General features: G+C 39.4%; 1 pseudogene; it reads left to right on the forward strand.

Moving 5' to 3' along the window:
• The first annotated feature begins 6,250 nt into the window (after positions 1-6,250).
• On the forward strand, positions 6,251-7,124 carry LOC119532985 (annotated as a pseudogene).
• Positions 7,125-13,884: the final 6,760 nt, after the last annotated feature.

Here is a 13,884-nt window from a genome sequence, read left to right on the forward strand (position 1 = left end):
CTGTTTTTAAGTAAAGATTATCCAAGACTAATACAATTTAAGAAATAAGTTTACCCAAGTTTTATTTATTTATTTATTTATTTATTTATTTATTTATTTGAGAAGTTATGGGTTTATGAAACAATCATGCACAAAATCCAGGATTCCCCATATACTACTCTATTATTAACAGCTTACATTGATGTGGTATTTTTGTTATAACTGATGAAAGAATGTTTTTATAAATGTACTACTATGTATAGTCTTTGTTTTAACTTAGGGTTCACTGTTTCTGTCATGGAGTTCCATGGATTTTTTTTAATTCTAATGCCAAATACAGAACATAAAATATTCCTTTAATCACATTCAAATATATAATTCAGTGCTGTTAATTATATTCACAATGTTGTGCTACAATCACCACCATCATTACCAGAACTTTTCCATCATCCAAAACAGGAACTCTACATTTTAAGCTTAAATTCCTATTCCCTACCCCTACACTGTCCTGGTAATCTATATTCTAGATTCTGACTCTATGAGTTTGCTTATTCTAATTATTTAATATCTGTGAGATCATGAAACATTTGTCCATTTGTGTCTGGCTTATGTCACACAATATAATGTCTTGAAGGCTTGTCCATGTGTCACAGGTATCAGAACTTCATTCCTTTTTGCGGCTGACTAAAATTCCATTGTATGCATTTACAACATTTTATGTATTCATTCATCTGTTGATGGACATTTGGGTTGCTTCTATCTTTTGGTAATTATCTATTTGAACATCAGTGGCAAATACCTAGTCAAGTCCCTGCTTTCAATTCTTTTGGGTATCTACCCAGAAGTGGAATTGCCAGATCATATAGTACTTTCTGAGGTACTGCCAAACCGTCTTCCACAGCAACTACACCATTTTACACTGCAGCCATCCATGAATGAGTGTTCTTATTTCTCCACATCCTCTCCAACACTTGTAATTTTCCATTTTTTAAAATAGTAACCATTCTAGTGTGTATGAAGTGGTAATTCATTGTGGTTTTGATTTGTACTCCCCTAATGGCTAGTGATGTTGAGCACCTTTTCATGTGATTTTTGGCCATTTGTTTATCTTCTTTGGAGAAATGTCTATTCAAGTCCTTTGCCCTTTTTTGTTGTTGAGTTGAAGGATTTCTTCATATATTCTGGATATTAAAACGCTTGTTGCATATGTGGTTTCAAATATTTTCTTCCATTTTTGTAGATTGTCATTTCACATTCATGATACCTACACAAAAGTTTTAAATTTTGATGAGGTTCCATTTATCTATTTTTTTCTTTTGTTGCTTGTGCTTTGGGTTTAAAGTCTAAGAAACCATTGCCTAACACAAGGTCCTGATCAAGCTTTCCTATGTTCTCTTCTAGCAGTTTTGAAGTTATGACTTTTATATTTTGGTCTTTGATCCATTTTGAGTTGATTTTTGTATAAGATGTGAGGAAGAGACCCACCTTCATTCTTCTGCAAATGGAGACCGAGTTTTCCCAGAACCATTTATTGAACAGATTATTCTTTTCCAATTGTGTGGTCTCTGCCCCTTTGTCAAAAATCAGTTGGTCATAAATGAGAGGATGGATTTTTGAGCTCTCAATTCTATTCCATTTGTCTATATGTCTTTCCTTGTGCCAGTATTATGCTGTTTTGATTCTGTGACTTTATTGTAAGTTTTAAGATCAGGAAATGTGAGTCCAACTTTGTTCTTCTTTTCAAGATGGTTTTGGCTGTTCAGGGCCCCTTACCCTTCCATATAAATTAAATGATTGGCTTTTCCATTTCTGCAAAGAAGGTTGTTGGAGTTTTGTTTGGGATAGCATTGAAACTGTAAATTGCTTTGGGTGGAATTGACATCTTAACAATATTTAGTCTTCCAATCCATGAATAAAGAATGTCCTTTCATTTATTTAGGTATTATTTGATTTTTTTAATGTTTTGTAGTTTTCTATGTACCAGTCTTTTACATCCTCAGATTTGTTCCTATATATATGAATCTTTTAGTTGCTATTGTGAATAGAGTCTTTTTCTTGATTTCTTCTTCCAATTGTTCATTGCTAGTGAAAAGAAACTACTGATTTTGGGGGTGTTGATCTTATATCCTACCACTGTGCTGAGTTGATTTATTAGCTCTAGGAACTTTGTTGTGCATATAAAATCATGTCATCTGCAAATGTGGTAAGTTTTATTTCTTTCTTTCAAGTTTGGATGTCTTTTATTTCTTTTTCTTGCCTAATTACTCTGGCAAGAACTTCAGTACAATGTTGAATAACAGTGATGACAGTGGACATCTCTGTCTTGTTTCTGATGTTAAAGGAAAAGCTTTCCAGTTACTCACAATCAGGTAGGATATTATCTGTGAGTTTTTCATATATGCCTTTGATCATGTTGAGGAAGTTTCCTTCTATTTCTAGTTTTCAAAGTGTTATCAAGGAGGAGTGTTAGATTTTGTCACATGTCTTTTCTGCATTTGAAATGATCGTGTAATTTTCCCCATTCAATCTCTTAATGTGGTATACTACAGTAATTGATTTTCTTATGTTTTGACCACACTTGCATAGCTGGGATAAATCCCACTTGATCATGGTGTACAATTCTTTTAATGTGCTGCTGGATTCAGTTTACTAGTATTTTAATGAAGATTTATGCATCTTTATTCATAAGGGATATTGGTCTGTAATTTTCTTTTTGTGGTATCTTTATCTGGCTTTGGTATGTTGGCCTTGTAGAATGAAATAGGGGGGGTCTTCCCTCCTCTTCAATTTTTTGGAAGATTTTGAGCAACATTGATGTTAATTCTTCTTGGAATGTTTTATAAAATCCTCCTGTGATGCCATCTGGTCCTGGGTTTTTCTTTATGGGGGGGCTTTTGATGATGGAGTCAATCTACCAGTTATAGGTTTGTTGAGATCTTCTAAAATACATTTTATTTTTAAAATTATACAAATAAAGTAACTAATGAAAATAGCCATAAAAGTAATTTTCCTCATAAGTTTTAGTCATCTAACTTTTGATTGAAGGACACGTTCCAATTATAATTTGTCAATTATGGGCTGGAATACAATTTATTTTCATGTTGCCCACCTAATAGCTGCAGAGCTGCTCACAAATTAGAAAACCAGAAACTGCAATTCTATTCTCATCTCTGCTAAAAAACAAAACAAAACAGAACAAAACAAAACAAAATATCTTTCTCAGTGACTCAGAAAAGTCTTGAATTTTTTGTTGCTGTGCATTGCTCTGAGCAATGAATCATATATTTTTCTAAATAAATATCAACTGAGGGGCAGTCTGGTTCTGCGGCTAAAGTACATGCTATAGTCTTCTAGATGTGGAGTCAAGTAATTATTCCACCATCCATGAGGGTATGACCGCCACATTCTCCTCTGTAAAACACAGTTGGTGGGAGTGCTTCTTTAGAGTTACTGTGAAACAAAAATGAGATAATTCATGTAAAATATTAGGATAATAACTGTTATATAGTAGGAACTCAAATAATAGTAATATGATTTATTTACTGTAATAATAAAGTAATATGGACATTCCTGCATAAAATGAATCACCCATATACTCACTGTCACAGTGAAGATATATAGCTTATAATTCATACTTCTACTCACTCTTTCCTTAGTGAAATAAGAAAGAAGGTACAATCATGCAACAACTCAAGATGAGCTCTCTGAAAAGTCATTTGACCTTTGTTTTAAAATGCAATTTTATTGAATTATATTCACACACCATATAATGCATCCAAAGTGTACAATCAATGGCTCACAGTATCATCATTAGTAGTACATTCATCACCACATTCAATTTTAGAACATTTTAATTACTCCAAAATAAAGAAAAAAATAAATAAAAGTAAAAGAACACCCCAAAAAATCCCGTACCCCTTATCCCCCCTATTATTTGTTTATTTTTGTCTTTATTTTATTACTCATCTGCCCATACACTGAATAAAGGGAGTGTCAGTCACAAGGTTTTCACAATCACATGGTCCCATTATCAAAGCTATATAATTATGCAGTCATCATCAATAATCAAGTCTACTGGATTACGGTTCAACAGATTCAGGTATTATCTTTTAGCTATTCTAATATGCTAGAAATTAAAAAGGAATATCTATAGAATGCGTAAGAATAGCCTCCAGAATGCCCCCTTGACTCTATTTGAAATCTCTTAGCTGCTGAAACTTAATATTTTGTTTCATTTTTCTTGTTTGTTTCATTGAGAAAGTCCAGAGGCTTTCTCAATCCCATGATGCTAGGGCCAAGCTCATCCCTGGAAGTCGCATCCCACTTTGCCAGGGAGACTTATACCCCTGGGAGTCATGACCCATGCAGTGGGGAGGGCAGTGAGTTTATTTTCAGAGTTAGCTTAGAGAGAGAAGCCACAACTGAGCAACAAAAGAGGTTCTCTGGCTTAACTTCTCCTTTACAGGAATAAGTTTCATATGGGCAAGCCTCAAGATTGAGGGCTTGGCTTATTAAATTGGGAGTCCCTAATGCTTGTGAGAATATCAAAAATTCTTCAGGTGGGGAAGTTTAATAGTTCCACATTTTCCCCCAGTCCCTCAAGGGGACTTTGCAAATACTTTTTTATTTTCTGCCAAAAATACTCTGGGATGTTTTGGGGTATTACATTTACCTGTACAGAACAGCAAGTTTTCATCCTATTCTAGGTTCCATGTAATTCTGTTGTTTAAGTAAACTGACCATACAGGTTAAATTAGATAGTGTGCTACAGAGGATATAAATTTTGTACCAAATAAACACCTCTTAAATAACAGTTAAAACTCAGGAATAGAGTGACTGTTGTAAGAGTTTACATTCTAGGAACCTTTACAAGAAGCTTTATTTAACATTCTGCACTCCTGCATCATCAATTGCCCAATTTCTGCTCATGTTCTATCCCCTGATAACCTCTGCACTCAAATGTAATTCTCAGCATTTGCTCAGTTAACTTATATTGCTGAGGCCTTATAGTATTTGTCCTTTTGTTTCTGGCTTATTTTACTCAATATAATGTCTTCAAGGTTCATTCACCTAGTTGCATGCCTCACGACTTCATTCCTTCTTGCAGCTGTTCAATATTCTATTGTATATAAAACACCACAGTTGACCCTTCAGATCACCCATCTTATGTACCCTTAGGTCCCCTCCATCAATTGTAAATCGTGAATACTGCCACTATAAACACTGGTGTGCAAATGTCTATTCGTGTTCCTGCTTTCAGTTCTTCCAATTGTATACCAAAAGACGGTGTTGCAGGATCATATGGCAACCCTTTACTTAGCTTCCTGTGGAACCCCGAGGGGCTGCATCATTCTACTTCCCCATGAACAGTGAACTGGAATATCTTTCTCTCCATCATTTCTCCAGCTTTTATATGTTTCCATCTTAGGATGGATTGTTAAGAATTGATAGCTCCCAGTATAGTCACATAGTTATGCTTTCACCACCATAATCTATATGAGGACATTTCCATTTCTTCTGCAAAGAAAGAAGAAGAGGAAAAAAAAAATAAAGAATAAACAACAACAAAAAAAAACAGAAGCAAAAAGGAGAAACGCCACCACACCAACAAGAATCCCATACCCCTCCCTTTTATCCCCCTCTACTGACATTTAGCTTTGGTATATTGCCTTTGTTACAATTAGTGGAAGAATATTAAAATGTTACTGTTAACTGTAGACCCTAGTTTGCATTGATTGTATTTTTTCCCCATATACCATCCCATTTTCAACACCTTGCAGTGTTGACATTCACTTGTTTGCCCTCATGTAAAAACTTTCTTACATTTCTGCATGTAATTACCATCGTTGTCCACTCTCGGTTTTGCTATGTTATGCAGTCCCAGTTTTTGTCTTCTATCTTTCCTTCTGGTCATACACGCCCCTAGCCCTCCTCTTTCAATCGTACTCAAGTCATTGGATCTTGATCCAGAAAATGCGTTTTTTAAAAAGTGGCAAGGAGTGTGGACTGTTGGAGAGAACATACTATTAATAGAAAATGGCGTGCTTTCATGTGTGTGTGTGTGTGTGTGTATGTGTGTGTATGAGAGAGAGAGAGAGAGAAAATTTTTGCCAAGGGAGAATTTGCAGAATCTACTACTAGAAAAATATTTTAGTGAAGAAAAAAACGTGCTTTTTTTTAAAAATGAGAGATTTGTACTAGAATATTCCTAAACAATCTTATGTACTATCTGTAATCCAATTTATGACTGCTATCCATGCTCAGCAGCATTCTCCCCAACAAAGGGATGCCAGGCGGCCCTATCCCTACAGGGTTCTTTCAAGGCCTCCGAGTTCACAGCCCTTGCCACATGCATAGCCTCCACCTCACAATGCCAGCAGTACGAGGGAACCCCACAGACAGCCTTTTATGTCACCAAGATATGCATGTGGCCCCAGGCCCCAATCAGAATGTGGAAACCAGCCTTCAGGAATTGTTCCTGGGACACAGCCATTGCTGCCAAATTCCATGGAACCCCCAGGACAACAAAATGAGGGTCAGTGCAGAGAGTGAACCCTCCCTGAGGAATGAGGCCCATGGGCCCTGGTCCCCAAAATTATTGCAGCAGCATGAGAGCACAGCCCAGCTCCCTCAGCCCTGCCATGCCCAGGATTCACATGGGCCCTGGAGCTCGCAGACCCTGGCCCATCCTAACAGTACTAACTCAATGCCATATTACTCCTCATCACCCGAAACCTACAGGGATCCCCCTCGTAGTGATGCCCCCTAGGAATGCCCTTCATGCCTAGTCCTGCAGATTTGACAAATTCCAGTGGCAACATCTACCCAATGATTAATCCAGTGCTGTCTGGAGGCAGCCGGTCCAACTTCTCAATGGGTCCTGTCTGGGATGGCCCAATGGGAGGCAAGGTGGCATGGAGCCACTCCACATGAACAGATCATTAGGATCAGGTGACATACATGGACTTCCACAAAATTCTCCTAACAATATAAGTGGCATTAGCAATCCTCCAGGAACTCCTCAAGATGACTGTGAGGGAGGAGGGAACTTCCTCCACTCTTTCCAAAAAGATAATTATTCCCCAAGTATGATGATGAGTGTGTGGTCTGTCCCTCCCTCCTCCTCCTTTTCTCCCAGACACTGAGAGAGCCAGTATTACAGGAGGGAAAATGCCAGAAATTATCGCAAGAAGAAGTGAAGTGTCATTACCCAGGAGCTGGTGGAGGAGCATTGCCTCCACACTCCGTCAACCTCTCTACCCTCACCCTTATTAGAACACCCCACTGTTTAGGCAGGGTCCTCTAGGGAAAGAGAATCTGCAGGAGATATCTGTAAATATGAGATTTTGTAAAAGTGTCTCACACAACTGTGGAGATACACAAGTTCAAATTCCAAAGAGCAAGCAGTGAGCTGGCGACTCTGATGAAGGTCTTCGATGAACTCCCAGGAAACGCTGGCTGGCTGAAGAAGAAAAAATTTTCCTTCTCTTCTCCCTTAAAAGTCTTCAACTGATTAGGGTAAATTCAGATGATTGAATTATCTCATGCAGAAGATGCTCCTTTGTTGATGTAATCAGCCACAGATGCAATCAGTTGACTGATGATTTAATAAAGCAGCCTTCTGGTTTATTAACCAGCCATAAATGTCCTTGCAGTAATGGTTAGGCCAGTGCTTGCTTGGCCAGACACCTGGACACCATCACCTGGCCAAGTTGACACATGAACCTAACCATCACAGTCCACCCATTGTCAACTTGGCAGCTACACACATCACCGTAAACTATACATAATCTATAAATGGTGCACAATAACAGACATAGGTTCACTTAACAATACTCAGCTGTCATGGGTAAAACTGGAAATGCACTAAATCTCTCCAGAATAGAGTGCAAGTCCTTTGGTAATATTCACTCTTAGGCTTCATGTCCATTAACTTAAATACTATAAAATGAACAATATAACTTATGTCATAAGATAAAGGGATAAGATAGAGAAGAAAGCAAAGCTATTTGCTATGTGTACAAATACAAACATAACAAAACAAGGAGGAAATATTCATGCCATCATAGTCCTCATTTCTGTAACTGGTCACATGATCATAGTTCATATTTATCACTACCTTCTTCCACTACCCATTCCATGTTCCTTTTACCCTCAGCAAGCAATTCAGCTGGTTATGGTTCTTTGCCTGGTGGGGTGACCCAAACCTTCATTCCTGAAGTTTCTGGGCCATTGGTAGCCCTGCCTGGATTGGGTTTTTGCAGTTTTCTATTGACTTAGTCACAGGACATGGTAGTACTAAGAAACACCCTAGGGGATCTCTTGTGTCCCAGGAAAACTCTTCTTTACCTCCATTGTATAGTTGCAGCCCTATTTCCCCTTGATGGTCAGGATCAGTCACCCCTACCCAGTGTAGTATTCCCCTTCCTTGCCTGTTGATTCAGAGGCATGAGAAGACCAAAGTGGCCAGGTGGCAGTCTTAATGTCCATTTGAATAGAATTTATTGTGTCTCCTGATGGGAGCACAACTTCTTTTGGAACTAAGACTTGTATACCAGCAAAGCTTAAGGTTGCAGGGACAGGAAGCAAAAAGTTTTCCTAGTGGATCACTAGGAGTGATAGTGAGCAGTGCCACTCCCATTTCCACCCCTTGATTCCTGGACCCATGATTCTGGCTATGGGAGAAAATGCACCATAGAGTAGATGCTGAATCAGGGCATACACAGCCTCCTGGAAAACACTGCCCCAGTCCTGCAAGGTATTACCACATAGTTGGCACTGTAATGAGTCTTCAAAAGGTTGATTCCACCATCCTATCAACCCACCTGCCTCTGGGTGATAGGGAACATGGTAAGACCGGAGAATTCCATAAGCATGTGCCCACTCCCTCACTTCATTTGCTGTGAAGTGGGTTCCTTGATCAGAAGCAATGCTGTGTGGAATACCATGATGGTGGATAAGGCATTCCATAAGTCCATGGATAGTAGTTTTGGCAGAAGCATTGCATGCAGGGAAGCCAAATCAATATCCAGAGTATGTGTCTATACCAGTTAGAACAAATCACTGCCCCTCCCATGATGAAAGTGGTCCAATGTAGTCAACCTGCCATCGGGTAGCAGGCTGATAACTTTGTGGAATGGTGCCATATCAGGGACAGTGTGTGGGCCTCTTCTGCTGGCAGACTGGGCACTCAGCAGTAGCTGTGGCCATGTCTGCCTTGGTAAGCAGAAGTCCAGGTTGCTGAGCCAATGTATAACGTCCATGTCTACCACCATGACCACTTTGTTCACAAGCCCATTGGGCAATGACAGGAGTGGCTGGAGAAAGAAGCTGGCTGGCATCCACAGAATGAGTAATCTTATCCACATGATTATTAAAATCTTCCTTTGCTGAAGTTACCCTCTGGCGAGCATTCACACAGGACAGAAAGATCTTCATGGTTTTTTTTTTTTCCCCTACTCAGAAAGGAAGGTCTAGCCACATACCTCTTCCCCAGACTTCTTTGTCACCAATTTTCTACTTACGTTCCTTCCAAGTCCCTGACCATCCAGCCATACCATTAACAACAGACCATGATCCAGGAGCTGCAGTGCTGCAGCTGTCCACTTTTGGGTAGCACCTGCATATCATGCAGAACTGTCTGTAAATGAGGCCCAAGTTTTCTCTTCCTCTGTCAACTGATTGTAAGGGACTCCCCAAGAGTTCATAGCTCTGGACTGGGAAAGAGAAGGTAATGTGGTAGGGTATAATGGATCAGTGTGATGTCTTGTGGGAGGGAGAAGCAATCAAGTTCCCTGTGGACAATATTATGACATAGGGCTGGAGAGTTGTTATACCCGAGTTAGGACAATGAAGGCATATTGCTGGCCTTGCCAGCTAAAAGCAAACTATTTCTGGTTGTCCTTACTAACAGCTACTGAGAAAAAGGCACTTACTAGATCAAGAGCTGCATACCAGGTACCTGGATATGTGTCGATTTGCTCAAGCAATGCTACCACATTTGGAATAGCAGCTGCAATTGGAGTTACCTTCTGGTTAAGATTATGATAATCCACTGTCATCCTCCAAGACCCATCTGTTTTCTGTACAGGCCAAATAAGAGAGTTGAAAGGGGATGTGGTGGTAATCACCATCCCTGCATCCTTCAAGTCCTTAAAGTGGCATTAATCTCTGTAATCCCTCTAGGAATCTGGCATTGCTGCTGATTTACTATTTTGCTAGGCAGGGGTAGTTTTAATGGCTTCCATTTAACCTTTCCTACAATAATAGCCCTCACTTCATGAGTCAGGGAACCAATGTAGGGATTCTGCCAGTTGCTGAATATATCTATTCCAAATATGTATTCTGGAACTAGGGAAATAACCACAGAATAGATCCAGGGACCCTCTGTACCCACTGTGAGATGGACCTGAGCTAAAACTTCATTGGTTACCTGATCTCCATAAGCCCCCTATTCTGACTGGTGGACCAAACCAGAGTGATGTTTTGCATCTCCTGGAATTAATGTCACTTCTGAGCCAGTGTTTAATAATCCCTGGAATATCTGATCATTTCCTTTCCCCAGTGCACAGTTTTCCTGGTAAAAGGCCATAGGTCCCTTTGGGGAAGGCTGGGAGGAAGTTTAACAGTATAAATTTTTGGCAGTGTTACAGGGTCCTTCCCCAAGGGTATCCAGCCTTCTCCTCATTCAAGGGGCTCTGGATCTGTAAACTGTCTCAAGTCTGGGAATTGACTAAGGGGCTGTGACTCTGTTTTTGTAATTCAAGTTCGACTTTTGTTCACTTGACCTAGAATTCTGCTTATACAGATCAAACAACAACTTAGTAGACTGTCCATCTAGTTTACTTCTAGTTACTCCATTATCTACTAGCCAATGCCATAAGTCTCTGTGAGTCAGATTATTTTGACTGCTGCTTTTGAGCCTGCTGTCCATTATGGTAGCCACACCCACCTTATCTTTGGTGATTAACTGCTACCATGTGGCTTCTGCCAACTCAGGATCCTATTATCCCCATTGTGTTTAAGGATTCTAGCTTAGTGACAGCAATTCCTACAGTAATATCTGACCTACAGAGAAGGGAAACTACAGAGCTCTTCAGGGATGATGGAGCTAGTCTCACAAATTTATTTCTTACAGTCCTGGTAAAAGGGGTGTCCTCTGGACATTCCTGGGATGTGTGAGGTCTTCCATGATAAATCCACTCTAACATTCCAATCTCTCTAAGCCTTTGGATCCCCTCCTCTACATTATACCAGGGCAATTCAGGCATTTTGACCTCAGATGATGTTAGCCACTTTTTGATCCACATTTCAGTAAACCCCCAAACTGTTAATGCCCTTTCTAACCCTTTAATCTACAGCACTGAAATCAGAATGTCTGCTTAGTGGGCCCATATCAGTAAATTCAGCCTGATCCAACTTTATATTCCTTCCACCATTATCCCACACTCTTAATATACATTCCCACACATATTCCCCTATTTTCTGTCTATATAAATTGAAAAACTCATGCAGTTCTATTGGAGTATAGTGTACTTTCTCATGGGTCACACTTTGTACCTCACCTTTTGGAGCCTATTGGAACCTCAATTATAGGTCTTTAAGAAAAGAGTGATGGTGGCGGTGGGTCATGAAAATAATTAGAAGTATCCCTCAAGCCATTTGCCTCAGGACAATCTGTTGCCATTTCATCTGCTGAAATGTCTCCAGACAGAGGAGTAAGGGCTGCTTCCTCAGAGGAGGTGATTACAGGTTTAGCAGGTACTAAAAGGTTAATCTCCTTAGGTGGAGGTTGGATGGCAGATACCTCAGGGCAGACTGGAGGGAAAAGGGCAGACCATAACAGGTGTATCTAGCAAAGACTCAGCAGAATCCAGGGTTCCAATTCCCACTGCTATCATCATCAATCCATATGTCCCTATCCCAATTTTCAGGATCCCATTCTTTTTCAATCAATGCTTTTACTTTAACAGCAGATACCTTGCGAGGTTGAGATTTTAGTTTGTGCTGTAAATCTGCTACTTGCACAATGAGACTCTGGGTCTGGTTTTCAGAAATCTCATGTCTGTGGCCACAGGATATAAGATTTTCTTTTAGAGCACACATAGAAACCTTTACATCTGTCAAACAGTATTTAAGTTACAAATTTGAAGCCTTCAGTTAACCCCTTCCTCTTATAGCTGTATTCGACATATCAGCCAACATCATTATACCTCTTAACTCCACAAAACTCTGTTAAGATGTCAAAAACACTGTCACCCAAAGCCTTGCCTCATACAAGAGTATGATTAGGAGAATCCAATGGTGATATTCTCCATTGCCAACTCACGCCGTGGACTGTCAGTGCCATCTTGATTATTGGAAATAGAGTCATTAGTGCCTTTGTATCTAATTGGAGTAGTAAACCAATTGTAAAAACCCATTTTAAGATTCTGTTTCTCAAGAACCACTCCCAGTACAAAGTTGTATTAGTTATGGTTCTCTAAGGAAACAGAACCAACAGGAGGTATCTGTAAAGATGAGATTTTATAACAGGGTCTCATGCAACTGTGGGAATGCATGAGTCCAAATTCTGTAGGGCAGGATGCATGAGTCCAAATTCTGTAGGGCAGGCAGCAAGCTGGCAACTCTGATGAAGGTCTTCAATGAACTCCCCAGGAGAGGCTGGCTGACCGAAGAAGAAAAATGTTCTCTCTCTTCTCCCTTAAAAGTCTTCAACTGATTGGGTTAAATCCATCTGATTAAATTATCTTATTGCAGAAGACACTCACTCCTTAATGTAATCAGCCACAGACACAATCAACAGACTGATGAGTTAATAAACCAGCCTTCTGGTTCATTAACCAGCCACAAATGTCCTTGCAGTAATGGTTAGGCCAGTGCTTACTTGACCAGAAAACTGGGCGCCATCACCTGACCAAGTTGACACATGAATCTAACCATCACACCCCACTTTTCCCAATTTTAGTTTCTTGCAATAAAAAAAAAAAAAAATTCTCATTCCATAAAACATGAAGGACAAAATTAAAAATAAAAAAAAATATATTTTAAGTCAATTACCAGAAAAGTCCCACCTCTTGTCCTTTCCTGAAAGGATCTTTTATACACCTGAAACTTTTTTTTGTTTTTGCTTGGGGTTTTTTTGTTGTTGAGAATTTTAAATTTGTTTTCAGGGTGAGGGTAGTTTGGGGGAATTTTTCTTAAATGGACGCTTCTTGCAAGCCCTCTGCCCTACCTCAATCAACCTCTTTGCTTTCTTCTTTAAAACACACACACACACACACACACACACACACACACACGAAATTACAAAAAAATACAAGACCTGCTGTCTGTCTGTACCCAAGCTCCCCTCCACTGGGAAAGTTAGTCTAGATGTGAGATCTCTCAATATCTTTGTAGCCATCTAAAAATAATAAACCGGAGAGTTTACACTTTTAAAATGTTGCATACATATCACCTTTTTGATACAATATAGACCCTCATTGATATGTCTTTGCCAATTTGGATAATTTGTCTATGGAAAGAAATGTGGATGTACATGTGTATGCATATGTAAATATATATGTATATGTATAATTCCAGTATCTAGACCTAATATTCCCTAGCCCGAGAACACTCCCTAGTGCTACCAGGCAGAAATTGCAGTGAACACAAAATGTTTCTTTCTGTTCGGGTGTTTAAAGTGCCTGCTATGGGAAACTTTGGAGGTAGCTACAGCTCTGAAATCTACACCTTGGTATTACCAAAAATGGTAGAACCCCAATGGACTGAAGGCTCCAGGAAACAGCAATTTTGTCTTTGTTCCCTACTGTATTGCTTGTGCATAGAACAGTCTATAGCACATACCAGGGGATTAGTAAATACGTTTTTCATAAATTAAATAAGTACCTTCATTGCAGCCTA

The sequence above is a fragment of the Choloepus didactylus genome, chromosome 4 (assembly GCF_015220235.1).
Source record: "Choloepus didactylus isolate mChoDid1 chromosome 4, mChoDid1.pri, whole genome shotgun sequence".
Taxonomy (NCBI): domain Eukaryota; kingdom Metazoa; phylum Chordata; class Mammalia; order Pilosa; family Megalonychidae; genus Choloepus; species Choloepus didactylus.